Source organism: Zosterops lateralis (genome assembly GCF_965231275.1).
Source record: "Zosterops lateralis genome assembly, chromosome: 1".
NCBI lineage: Eukaryota > Metazoa > Chordata > Aves > Passeriformes > Zosteropidae > Zosterops > Zosterops lateralis.
The window spans coordinates 111,568,620-111,580,813 of NC_139762.1; the positions used below are offsets into that span (position 1 = coordinate 111,568,620).

The 12,194-nt window shown below is 42.4% G+C and overlaps 1 protein-coding gene across 2 annotated transcripts in view; it reads left to right on the forward strand.

The window, feature by feature from the left end:
• The first annotated feature begins 9,287 nt into the window (after positions 1-9,287).
• SNTG1 (syntrophin gamma 1) overlaps positions 9,288-12,194 on the forward strand; it is a 307,633-nt gene continuing 304,726 nt past the window's right edge. For both annotated transcript variants that reach the window (XM_083877299.1, XM_083877300.1), the window contains exon 1: positions 9,288-9,352. The gene's annotated coding sequence lies outside the window, so the exon portion shown is untranslated. The remainder of the gene's footprint in view (positions 9,353-12,194) is intronic.

Below are 12,194 nucleotides of genomic sequence, written 5' to 3' on the forward strand. Positions count from 1 at the left end.
TCACAGCATAGAGGGAGCCAGCATGCTAATGTAAAGCCTCTCAAACTAATCAGCAGAGGTGTTGAAAGCAAATTATTTGGCTCTTGGCAACTGTACATCAACTCCTGTATGGGAGCTGCTGCACGAGATTGTTCCAGCCTTGAGTCTGATACAACAGCACAGACAAGCTTTGATATAGATCAACACCCATCAATACTATCTTGGTTTCAGATGTCAATCAGTCATAACACCTTGCATGAGCACTACATAAACTGGTACATGAATTTTTTCTATAAAGAGAATTAGTCAATTTTTTGGGAGGAGGGAAGGTGTTGTTTGTTTGTTTGTTTTGATATACTGTTTCTATGGCAGAAAAGCCAATTTATCAAAAAAACCCATTTTCTTAAATTTATAAATTTATCATTTATCATTTTGATGGAGAGCCACAGTGGCACCAACTCAGATTTACAGAACTGCAGTTTGAAATAAGCCTCAAAACAAAGGGATATTATCAGAAAAAAGAATACTTAAATTTTTACCTTGATAGGAAAAAAATTCACTATACTGAATTAAAGAAGAAAGCATTATAAACTTTTCTATTGATGTTAAGGAGGTGTTAAGGCAGCTTTTCTGAATTTTTTATGTCTCTGGAAAATTTTGAGATATTTTATCAACACCACAGCAATTCCTACCAAATAAAAATGTACTTTCTCCCCGTTTCTTGTCCTATATAACTTAAAAATTCCCAGAATATTTAATTTCTAAAATACATGCATTCTATATATTTAAAAATCTGCTAGCTTTTTACCAAACTTCATGCAAATCCCATGGTTTTGTATTTGTTTCTTTTACAAGCTATTAATCAAAAGTGGGAAACAAATGTTAACTTCAAATGTTAATTCAATCTTTTCCTTCAAAATTAATTAAAAGACAGAGTTAATACTTCTTTAAAGTATTCACAATAGTGTTGGCATAAAAATCTAACTCACTGACTACTGCCACTTTGAAAAAAAAGACAGGAATTTGTATTTATTTCATAGCCACGCAAACCTACCCATGGTGGATTTTCCTAAGGATTTAATAACTTTGTGATAGATCTGTGACCCATTTATAGTCTCCAAGCAAAATGTGCAATGAAAAATAAAATGCTTTGAGATGCATGCCTACTCTTCTCTTTTTTTTTTAAAGCTGAGACCCATGTTGAAGGCTAATTAACCTATAAAAACTACAGTGTTCAGCTATTACACACTGACAAGTGGTTTGTTTTCATCATGAGCAAGCTGCAATTAATATTTGAGTACATATTAAATTGTGGCTATTTTCATCACATCTGCAGATAATATCAGATCATTTTTGATAGGCATTATTAAGGGAGAAACAAATTCAGAATACATTCAAGAGCAGATTTACTCTTTTGAAATAAATAATTTAATTTGGTTTATTTAAATAAAACTTAGTTTTTTTCTCAGTCAACTTTCATTATGATAACATAGTCTAATAAAGTAATTTAATATGTACAAAAAATAATTTAATTACTTTTTTTACATACATTTGCAGCAAAAGAAAGAAAAGTGCCTTTATGAGCTAATGAATAGCCACTGGGCAAAAACCAGAAAAATTTACAAAAGTCAGCAAGTGAGATTCAGAGAGAAATTGATCATCTGAACAACTTCAATGTCATCAAGGACAGAAAACAGGTTGTATGCTGTTTCTAGAGAAAATGGATTATTAAATGCAGTATCAAGATTTTAAGGCTATAATTCTGCAATATTTTTTGCAATTATTTTTTTGCAATTCTGCATTTAGTTTTTCCTCCTTTTATAAGGAATTGCTAAAATGCTTGGTTAAATTTATATATACTACATTAATTTTGTTTCTTTCCTGTCTGCAAGTGTGACTAAGGTTTCTTGCAATTGCCTGGGTCAGGGAAGTTTCCTCCGGGAACGTGGAGGATAATGTGACAGCAACACCAGAGCACTGATATGGGACTCAGAGAATGCAGATGTCATTCTCAGTTTTAGCAGATCTCACCTATAACTTGAAAAAAACCCACCACATTTATGCTATCCCTTATTTTATTTCTGTGAAAAAAAATAAAAATAATAAAAAAATATAATACTTACAGAGAGTTAACGTTTGGAAGACAGATTATTACTGTAAAATACAAGTGTGGATAATCCAAATTCATTCCTAGGTTTCATTGCTGCTGAATGCCTCTCAGTAGGAACACTTCAAAGGTACTGAGAAAAAATATTCTTTCCTGTATAAAAATTAGAAAAAAATTGTGCGTTTCTTATACTAATTAAAACCCCCCTGTTCATGACTTCTGAATGAGAGGCTGTGGGTAGTTTTTCTGTGAGCAGAACAGTACTGGAATTGCATAAGGGCTTGCTTTGCCTTGGAATGAACAGCTCTTGGGAAATGCTGTATCAGAGCTGAAGCTTCAGCTTGGTGCCTTCATGTTTTTATAATGAGAGATAATCTGGCAAACACATCTACAGAACAGAAAACCTTCATGATAGGGATGCCCAGGAGGAGATTTACTTCAGGAGTAAAGAGGTGCAGTACACGTGAACTGTATTTTCTATTTGAATCATCCACAAGGGTCCTGAGGGCACTAGACCCTGATCTGTGAGTCTTTTTTCCCAGCTTGGCCTTGGACCTGACTTTGTCACTACACCAGCCCAGTCCCCAGGGACCATTGAGCCTTCCAGAGCACCCTGACATCCTGCAGGAGGGTGTCCTGGAATGTATGTCCTAGAAATCCCTCAGCTGTAATTCTGGAGCAGCACATCGAGGCAGAGGAGTCCCCAAGTGTGCTTCTCCCAAGAAATGGATAGAGGAGCCATATAAAGCTCTGCTAGTTACATACTTTGTGACAGACTGAAGCAGGGAAGTTGACATTAATATACTGTGACTAAAAGCAGACTGCTTAAAAAGAAAAGCAACAACCAAACCAAAAGTGTGCTTTTAGTTGTATTTCTACTATTGTCCCTTATCTCCATTTTGGTCCCTGGAACCTATGGAAAAACACTGAGGCAGCAACTGTATCCTTTCTGACAGACAGCTCACCAAGATGGCCTAAATGCAGGGGTGACAGGCTGTGCTGAGAAGAAGGGGCTGTGCACCATGGGATGAGGGCTGAGCAAAGACCAGCATCACAGAGCTCTACAAGACTGGGCTATCGGGAGCTGTCTGAGTAAGAACCATGTCCGGGTTCAGCAGATGGCACCAAGAGTGGTGGAAGAAGCATACAGTGATGTTGGGAACTATTCCACAGCTGTTGAGCTGTTAATCCGTGGCTGGGAGAGGCAGGAAAACCCCCTCCAAACTTTCAAGACTGATGGAAAAGCAATTCCTTCTTATTCAGCAGCAAAGGATATGGAGTATTTGACTCTTTCATGCAGTGAAGTCACACTGTTCTGACCTATAGTCAGTTTCTGCAAGAAACAACAGAAAATGGTACAGCTACCCGAGCCCAGATGGTTTCCCTAGGGTTAGGTGCAGGTCATGCATGCAACCCTCATGCATTGTGACAGAAAACCACTTAGCTTTTACAGGACTGTCCAAGTAGGCCAGGTTCTTACATTTTCATATGCAGTGAGTATCAGCACAGTGTTCAGCATATGTGCACTACCATGTTCCCCACACCAAGAGACACCTACATCCCCTTCTCTGCAGTACAGCTACCATTTCTTGCATTTACAGCAAACACTGAATTAATTCACAGAGCACCACACTGCTGTTGTGGATCTGAGGAGAAAAATCTGAGCCGAAGCAGCTGTCCTTTCTATTGAAGGTTTGGATGGATGCTGTGGTAGCTCCAGGGTGGGAAGGCTTGCCTCATTCATCCATAGGCAGAACCACCCCTCCACTTCTTTGACAGCCATGGAAGCAGCTTCTTTTTATCTCTTTTCCCTGAGAGCTACAAATGTGAAAAAAACCTGAGCCATGTGAAAGCATTTACTGATTAAATAGTCCTTGCTCTCTTCATCCTCCCACAGGCACACTCCTGGGCCAGGTTGGACATGCTGGGCAGACCATGTCCTAATACCCATCTGCAACGGATTATCTGCAAAGGGAGAAATTGTGTACCTAAGCCAAACTTCGCAAAGTGGCTTCAACTCTGGAGCTGAGACTTCCATCCACAAAAATTGCCTCAAGTATATACAAATGATCTTTAATACCAGGAACATACCAATCATTTTTATAAACTATAGCCGCATCCACATTTATTTCAAAATGCTTTAAACAATTAAATCATCTGAAGATCACATCCCAGATTTGAATTGCGCTGTCTCATCTTTTTACTGTCACTCCAAAATTGTGAAGACAACAGAAATAAACAATTTCCCATCCTTAGTAATATTTTATATTTTAGTTTTCGTATGGAGACTTATAAATCCTACAGAATGTATGGTAATTATTTTCAAATTATATTTTTATGAGTTTTTTTTCAAATTGAAAAAATCAAACTCTTCAATGTGTACAATTAATTTTTAAATGCATATAATGAATTTTATCTCCTTTTGATGAAGAAATAGAATAATTGTGAGAATTCAAAGATAATCTTTTTTGGTTGAGAATAAAACAGAAAAAGATAATAGATAATTTTCTTAGATCCTACTATTTATAGCCCATGATTTGTTACTTGTCTCTTTTAATTTGTGATAGTTGGTTTTTATAAATTAATTATCAAGTCAGATGATGCTGATAATTTCCTTGAGAGTAGTTACAATCCTTTGTTAAAATTTTATCCAAAATCTCTCCTAAGTTAAAAATACCCATTAATGAGATGCAAGCCATTTATAGACTACCATAAATAATAACAGTACTGAACATGCTATTCAGACTGGGTGTAAAATTTAGGATTAAGGAATGATATTAAGACTATAAATTTCCCAGTTTCACTTGAGATTCTCTGCTGGTTTCAATGTGTATGGGTTTAAATTCTCCAAGCCTTGATATGATTTGAAAAGCCCAGAATTTCAAAGTAAAAATTCATGTCGAATTTATGGAATTGCTAATATCCTGTTTACATGTAAAAAGAGGGGATTTTAATGCATAACTACATTTTCTTACAGTTTGAACAAACCCCCATGTCTCTCTTTGGGCCCATGTGAGAGAGTTTTAAGTGGATTGACAAGAGCTCTTGAGAAATATATCACGGCAGCAAGGAATATTATGGAATATAGCTACAGAATTTTTTGGCCTCCTACAGACTGTAAAAGGCTATTTTGGTCTCCATCATTTCCCCAGTCATATTTTCAGATTACAAGCCATGGTGACAAATGACACATTATTTTATGTAAGGGTGCCAGATACCAGTAAATGGAGTATTTCTGTGAAGCTTAATTTATACTAATTGTTGGGGAAAAAAGGAATATGTTCATAGACTTTTTTTGACATAGTTTAGTGGATTATTATCAGTCTGTGAATGGAAATGAAAAGAAAAAAATTATATCATCAGAAATTGGGAATGTGCTCCTCATTTGCACCTTGATATAAGAAGCACCAAGGTGCTTACAGGTGATCTCATGATCTACTTTCTACAAAGTGTGACATCTGTCCTTGATGATGTTACATTTGCTACTCTGACTCCTGTCTTTTCCAAAAGTGGATATTGAAAATAGATTAATTCTATACTCACAGAATCAATTAATAACCCATCAGCCATGATGTGTTCCCAGAGGTGGCAGGACTTGCTACAAGAATGGAAAAATCTAGTTGCAGAGATGTTGGACAAAAAACCCTCTCTATTTCCCAAAGCATCTTAACATCTTTCTTATATATTCATGTTACTTGTCCTCTACAACTGGTAGCTTCTTTTTCCATTTGCTTTTTCAAAGCCTGAGTTCTCTGCTTTTTATTTGCCAGCACTTTCAGAGTGAGGTTTATGTGTGACAGACATACACACAAGTGTTTGGCTGCCAAATGTCAGAATCCCTGCCCACAATCAAAGTGAGCTATACTTTCAGATTAAAAAAAAAAAAAAGAAAAAAAAAAAAAAAAGAAAAAAAAAAAAATGGATGCTGTAGTAACTTCACAAAGACAAAAGACAAATGATCTCTTGCAGATAGGTAGTCAATACAATTTTACCTGTGGTGTTGCTTGCTTGGTGGGTAATTCTTCCTTTCATTCTCACATATTTTAAACAATGACAATTTATCTTCATGCTTAGCCTCTATTTTTTTCCTTTTTAATGCTGTTCCTCCTTTGTCACTCCATCCTTGTTGGTGACTTGAGTGGTGCCAGGCTGCTGAAGCTGAAGAATCTAAAATAAAAGCAAATACACCATCAACTTATTATGTGAAATTTCTTAATTAACGTTCTCCATACTCTCCATTCTGGCTCTGACTATAAATGTTGCTTCACATTGTTGACTACATATTACGTTTACCTGACATCTGATTTCGGTATATGTAAAATCTTGTGTTTGTGCTGCCTGAAGCAAAAAACAATACAAACGTAACCTTCTCATTGTGTGTAAAACTGGAACAAACACTTATTTAATATGATGTATTCAATAATTATAAAAAAATACTGTACACTTTTTTTCATCTGGTTTGGTAGACTTCATCTTCAGCATATTCTTAGTGGTAATGAAACTTGCAGCACATATGTATTTTAATAAATGTAGAAATAGTAAAAGATACTGCACTAAAATATAACAGCTTCCTCTTGTGAAGTGAAACTTTGCTGCTTGCTTGAGCTATCCACTCTTCATCATCACACAAAGAATGAAGTGGGAGGTCTCCCTGAAAGATGACAGAGCTTCCTGCAGATGGGTAAACAGGATATGAACTGATTAATCTATAGGTGACTTTGACAGTGAAAACTGAGGAGCCTGTCCCTGTTGGAATTTGAGTGTGGGACTGACTCTAGACAAAGTAATTAAAAGATCATATTATTTGTTTCCATTTTGTTTAAAAACTTCTCTCTTTGGTGTTGACTTTCTCAGCAGGGCATAAGCAAAGAGGGTTACAGTTCCACTTCACTTCTGTCTTTGATTAGTTTCTGGTTCATTACATCTCTCTTATTTAAATTCTCAGACATGTATGTCAATCATCCCAGCCCTCATATATGTATAGTTTTAATAATTTATTTATTCAGTCTTGTCAGGAGAACAGTCAGTTCAACTATTCAGTCTTTCAACTAAGCCGCAAGAGAACAAATAGCTCGGTGGGTTTGTAGCTATCAAGAACTCTGTTGACATCAATTCAATACCAAGAAACGAGGAAAGATAAAGACCTGTATCTCAAGATGAGAACTGAAGTACAAATCTCTTCAATTAGCCATGAAATTTATCACCACATTTTCTAATGCATTTATCAACCCAACAGTTAGCTTTATTCTTCAGAGCAACTCTCTTAGCTTTGAATTCAGCTTGCATGAAGCTCTCTCTTTAAATCCTTTCCTCCTTCAATAGCTCACTGCGCATCATTGAAGGTAATATTTATAAAAGGAGTGCGTAAGGAACAGAAACATTTCTGTTTGTGCCACCTTGGTTGAAGAAAAGACTTAACTGTAAAATGCCCATGAAAACTTTTTACAACAAGAAGCCTAAAGAAGTTGAAAGGAAAAAAGCTGCCGGAGGAGCTACAGAAAAGCAAAGATCAATGAATGTCCTTTTAGTGGACTTTTAATTGTGACCCCCTTCCCTGACATCCCCAGTGTAACTGCAGAGAAACATTCCCAAGAGCTGGAAGGGATGCGGGTGATCCCAGAGGTGCTCCCCTCAGTCCCAGTTTGGGAAAAGCCCCAGGAGGGCCGGGCTCTCCCGCACACCAGGGATGCGCAGGGGCTCCGCGGGATTCCCTGCCCTGCCCGAGCTCCGGTGCCGAGGGGCGGCTCCGCTGGCGGCTCCCCCCGGGCTCCCTCCTGATGCTTTTTCCTGCTGCCTTAATTCTCCTCCTCCCTTCGCCACGGCAGGGCGACTTCTGGGAGATGCGGCATCCCCGCGGGGCCGCCCGTGCGTGCGGGGGTGTGCTCATACACGTACATACATCTATATGTGTATAACATAGATGGGTGTTCCTGCCCGAGTGACGGATGGCTGCGCTGGAGCGCGTCCCTGCAGCGCTGCCCGACGGCAGCGCCCTGTGCGGACCCGGGAGGGCCAGGATCACGCAGGGCTCTCGGGAGGCAACAGGGCAGCCTGTCCTTCATTGCTTTTGCTCCCTTTGGGCTCCCTTCTTGTCCCGGGCAGCCCGGAGAGCGGCGCTGGCCGTGTGCGGGTGGGGTGGGCGCCGCAGAGGCTGGAGACGGGCCGGGAGAGGCAGCGCCGCCGCCGCGCCGAGCCAGCCGGGCACAGCGATAGAGCCGGCACCCAGTGCCTTCCCTACGTGGGGAATATAGATACACGTTCCCTCTGGCGAGCGGCCAGCACAAACCCAGTCACACAGCCGGCAGAAAGGGCAGCCGAGCAAAAGCGGAGGCTCAGTGAGGTGGGAGGGGGGGCGGACAACTTTCCTGCCGGGCACGGGGTGAGCGGCAGCCGCAGCTGCCTAGGAGCGGGGACAGCTCCCTACGAGGGGTGACAGCTCCCTAGGAGGGGCGACAGCTCTCCAGGAGCGGGGACACCTCCCCAGGAGGGGTGACAGCTCCCCAGGAGCGGTGGCAGCTGCCCAGGAGCGGTGGCAGCTGCCCAGGAGCGGTGGCAGCTCCGCGGGCTCCGGGCTGTCTCTCCCGCGGCCCGGGCAAACCCCGCATACCCGAGCGGCGGCAGCTCCGGCGCCGCGGGTCTCCCTCAGCCGGTGGTCCCGGCTCCCGCTCCCGCTCCCGCCGCCCGGCACGGGGGCCGGCCCGGGGGAGGCTGCGCGTCACCGGATCCGGCGGCGCCGGCGCTGGGGCGGCGTTACGGAGCGCCCCGGGAGCGGCGGAGGGGCGGGCGGGGGTCCCGGGCGGGGCCGGCCTGGCTGCGGCCGCGGTGCCGGCGCCGCGCCGCCTCCCCTCGCCTCCCCCCGGCTCCCCTCGCCTCGCCTGGCCGCTCTCCGCCGCGGAGGGGCGGCGCTGCTCCCCGCACGCCCCCGCCCGGCGCCCCCGCTCCGTCTCCGGGAAGGGCGCGGGGAGCCCCTCGCTCCCTGAGCGCGGCGGTGGCGGAGTTGGGGCCGGGGTGCGATGCCGTGTTAGCCCGGGGCCCGCCCCGAGGTAGCGCCGGCGGGAAGCAGCGCGGGGTGCCGGGGCTGTGGCGGACACCATGGGCTCCGGGCGGGGGGGCCGGGCGGCCGGGCTCCCTGCGCTCCGCGGCTGAGCCCGGGGATGTGCCGGCGCCCGGAGGAATTATTTTGGAACTAGCACGGAGCGGTGGGAGGAGGACGAGCGGCACAGCGTTATCACGGCTGCGAGGAGGTCGTCCGGCGGTGCTGTACAGGCAAGTGAGCGCTTGCTTCCTTCTCGCTGCCTTCCCTTCGTCTCCAGTGACTTTTTTTATTATTTATTTATTTATTTGGCGGCTGCTGGTCGCTTGCCCCCGGTTGGGACCATCCTGCGATGGTCGGCGGCGGCAGCAGCAGTTCCCGAGGGTTTTGGGGTGCGGGGATTGCAGGGGAGCCCAGATCCAACTCCGGGAGTCCGCCAGGGCATCCCCCTCCTGCCGGGCTCCGCGTCCCAGCGCTTCCCGCTTCTGCAACTATAAGAGATGATGATGCCTTCTCACAGGCATTTCATCATGAAAAATGCCTTCTCTTCTTTGCTGAATTGTAGGAGTCCCTTAATTGCTTTCCATCGGTGCTTCTTGTAGGAGAGAGGCAGGATGCGTGTTAGCCTTTCATAGGCACTTAGGGACTCAGTTAGGGAACCCAGAGTTTTGATTTTTATGCCCTTTAACTTTCTTGTGCCCTGCTTGGTGTTTTTCTTTGAGATGCTCTTGCTGTGAGGTTATGGTTTGTCCAGCCTTGTTTGTTTGGTTTTAGCCTGTGGATATTTATTGCTGTACTTGACGTGGCAGTGAAATGAAAAGTTGGCTCTAATTTATGTCAGTGAATGGAGGACAGGTTGCAGGCAGGGACTAATTCTGCTCTCGGAGGAACTCCACTTCAAAGGAAGAGGCCCATGGGGCTGTAATCTCCAGCTGAAAACTCGGAGAGCTCAGAGCAGCCCTGTCACACTGCAAAGAAGGAGTTCTGCTCACCTTTCAGCAGTGATAGCGCTTTAGCTAAGCTGGCTGCCTTCCCGTACATGTGAAAAGACTCCGAAATGTTGGGAATAGAGATGTGACTTCTGGGCAGGTTTGGGAGAAGGCAGAACTTTTAGACACTGTTTAATTAAGTTTGCTCTTACTGATTTCCTGTGTCTTTTCTATGAGCCTGAAATCTGCAATCTGTTACAGTGACCTTGATGCATGTTATATTCTAACATGAAAGCAGCATAGAATAAAAGTATTTACACTGATTTACAGCTAAGCTCTGATGTTTCACTAGGAACTCAGTCAGTTTCAGTGAATGTGGTAATTTCAGCAGGGGCACTGGGCATGGTTATGTGTGTAGGAAATAACTTGGGAAAATAACTTGCTAATAGTGATGAAAGTAAAAGTTGCAGTGTTGGAAACATGTTTCTGCAGAAATGCCACTGTGTGTGAAATGTCTGTTGAGTTTTGGATATTTCATTTTCTAATGAGTGAGATCTGTACTGAAGGGAGAATGTGGGTGTGTGTGGCAATCTCAAGGGTTCCCAGATTAATGCACTTTGAGTTGTCAGCAGCAAGAGATCTTTTTGCACACTGAAATACACATTTTTACGTAGATGCAAGATTGACGTGATAAGATTAAAAAGTGTTGAGATGTCAGTATGGTGAAGGTGTAAGTAACTCAAGTTTATAGCTGAGAGATAAACTAATCCTTTCCTATAGTGGTGGAAGGTAAATTGGCTGAAGGAGTGTCATTTGTTTCAGTGCAGTTTATGGAGAATGTTCCTATGGTTTGTTCGTGTTTCCATCTCTCTGACGATGCTGTGAAACACAATTAGAATAACTGCTGCTAGACAGTGGGATGCAAATCTGTCCATTACTTAAAACACTGAGCTTATTCTGCCTCATATCAAAAAAAGTATAGTTTTTGGCGAAGTCTGCCTATGTTCTATTGTAGTAATTCCTTCCTCTGTTGCAGTGTGGCAGGCTTTCACTAGGCATGTGCAAGGGAGAACATGAAACACTGAAGCATGCACTGATCTGGAATTCATTTGGGCTATGTATTACATTTGAGGTTTCCACAATTAGCATAAGTAACTGCCTATGCCTGATTATATGAATAAAGGGGTTTTAAAAAATTGTATTAGCTTTGTCACTTCTGATACATATTGCAGATCCCTCTTCTTCCTTTTTAGTCCTTCAAACTAATCTAATGTTATACTCATTCTTTGCCTGGAGAAGAAGAAAACATAATTTAATGATTTATCATTTGGCTTTTGCAGTGTCTTGTCCTATAGCTATGAGATAATCTAATGAAGTCCCCATCACTGAATTAAAGAACATGGTGCTCTCGACTTTCACTTTCACTCAATTTTCCCTCTTTTACGTGGCTAAAGAACCGAGTTTTCACAAGGTCTGAGAAAAAAAAAATGTTGCTCTTTCTGTTAGAAACTCAAAAAGAAGGGGGAAGATAAGACTTGAGGTCTTTAAAGACGTCATTGAAAACATCCCCTTTTAAGATATTAATCAACCTCCTTTGCCTTCACGCATTTTCTTCATCTTTTACGTGGTACTTGTCAGAAAGCCTTCCTGCATATTGATACTTTATTTTACAATGTGTGTAGTCCTTAATTTTAAAAATTCAGGACTGGCCATCACACACTTCACTGTAAGGCTCTTCTAGAATCCTGTTTCATGTTCTGTACCCGATTTGGCTTGTATCCTCTGAATTGGAGATGTCCAAAGTGCACTATTTTCAGCTTTATAGAATGCATTTTTGTTTTAATTTTATGTTAATCTCGTTACTAGAGAAGATTTTTGACCTTGATTTAGAAATTTCAGGGCAAGCTCAGAAGTGATTTTTCTTTCCTATTTCTTTTTCATGTTTGCTCAGTCATGCTTTTTGGGCATAACTTTCATGAACTAACAGAAAGACCTGTGAACAAAATTAAAACCACCAACAATTAAATGTGATTTTTTCTAGTCAGCCCAACCCAGTTGAGTGTGTAATTTCTATTTATTCATCTTAGATTGAATATTAAGACAAACAAACAAGAACTGTAGTGTGCTCCCAGTTCTTCCCTCTGAA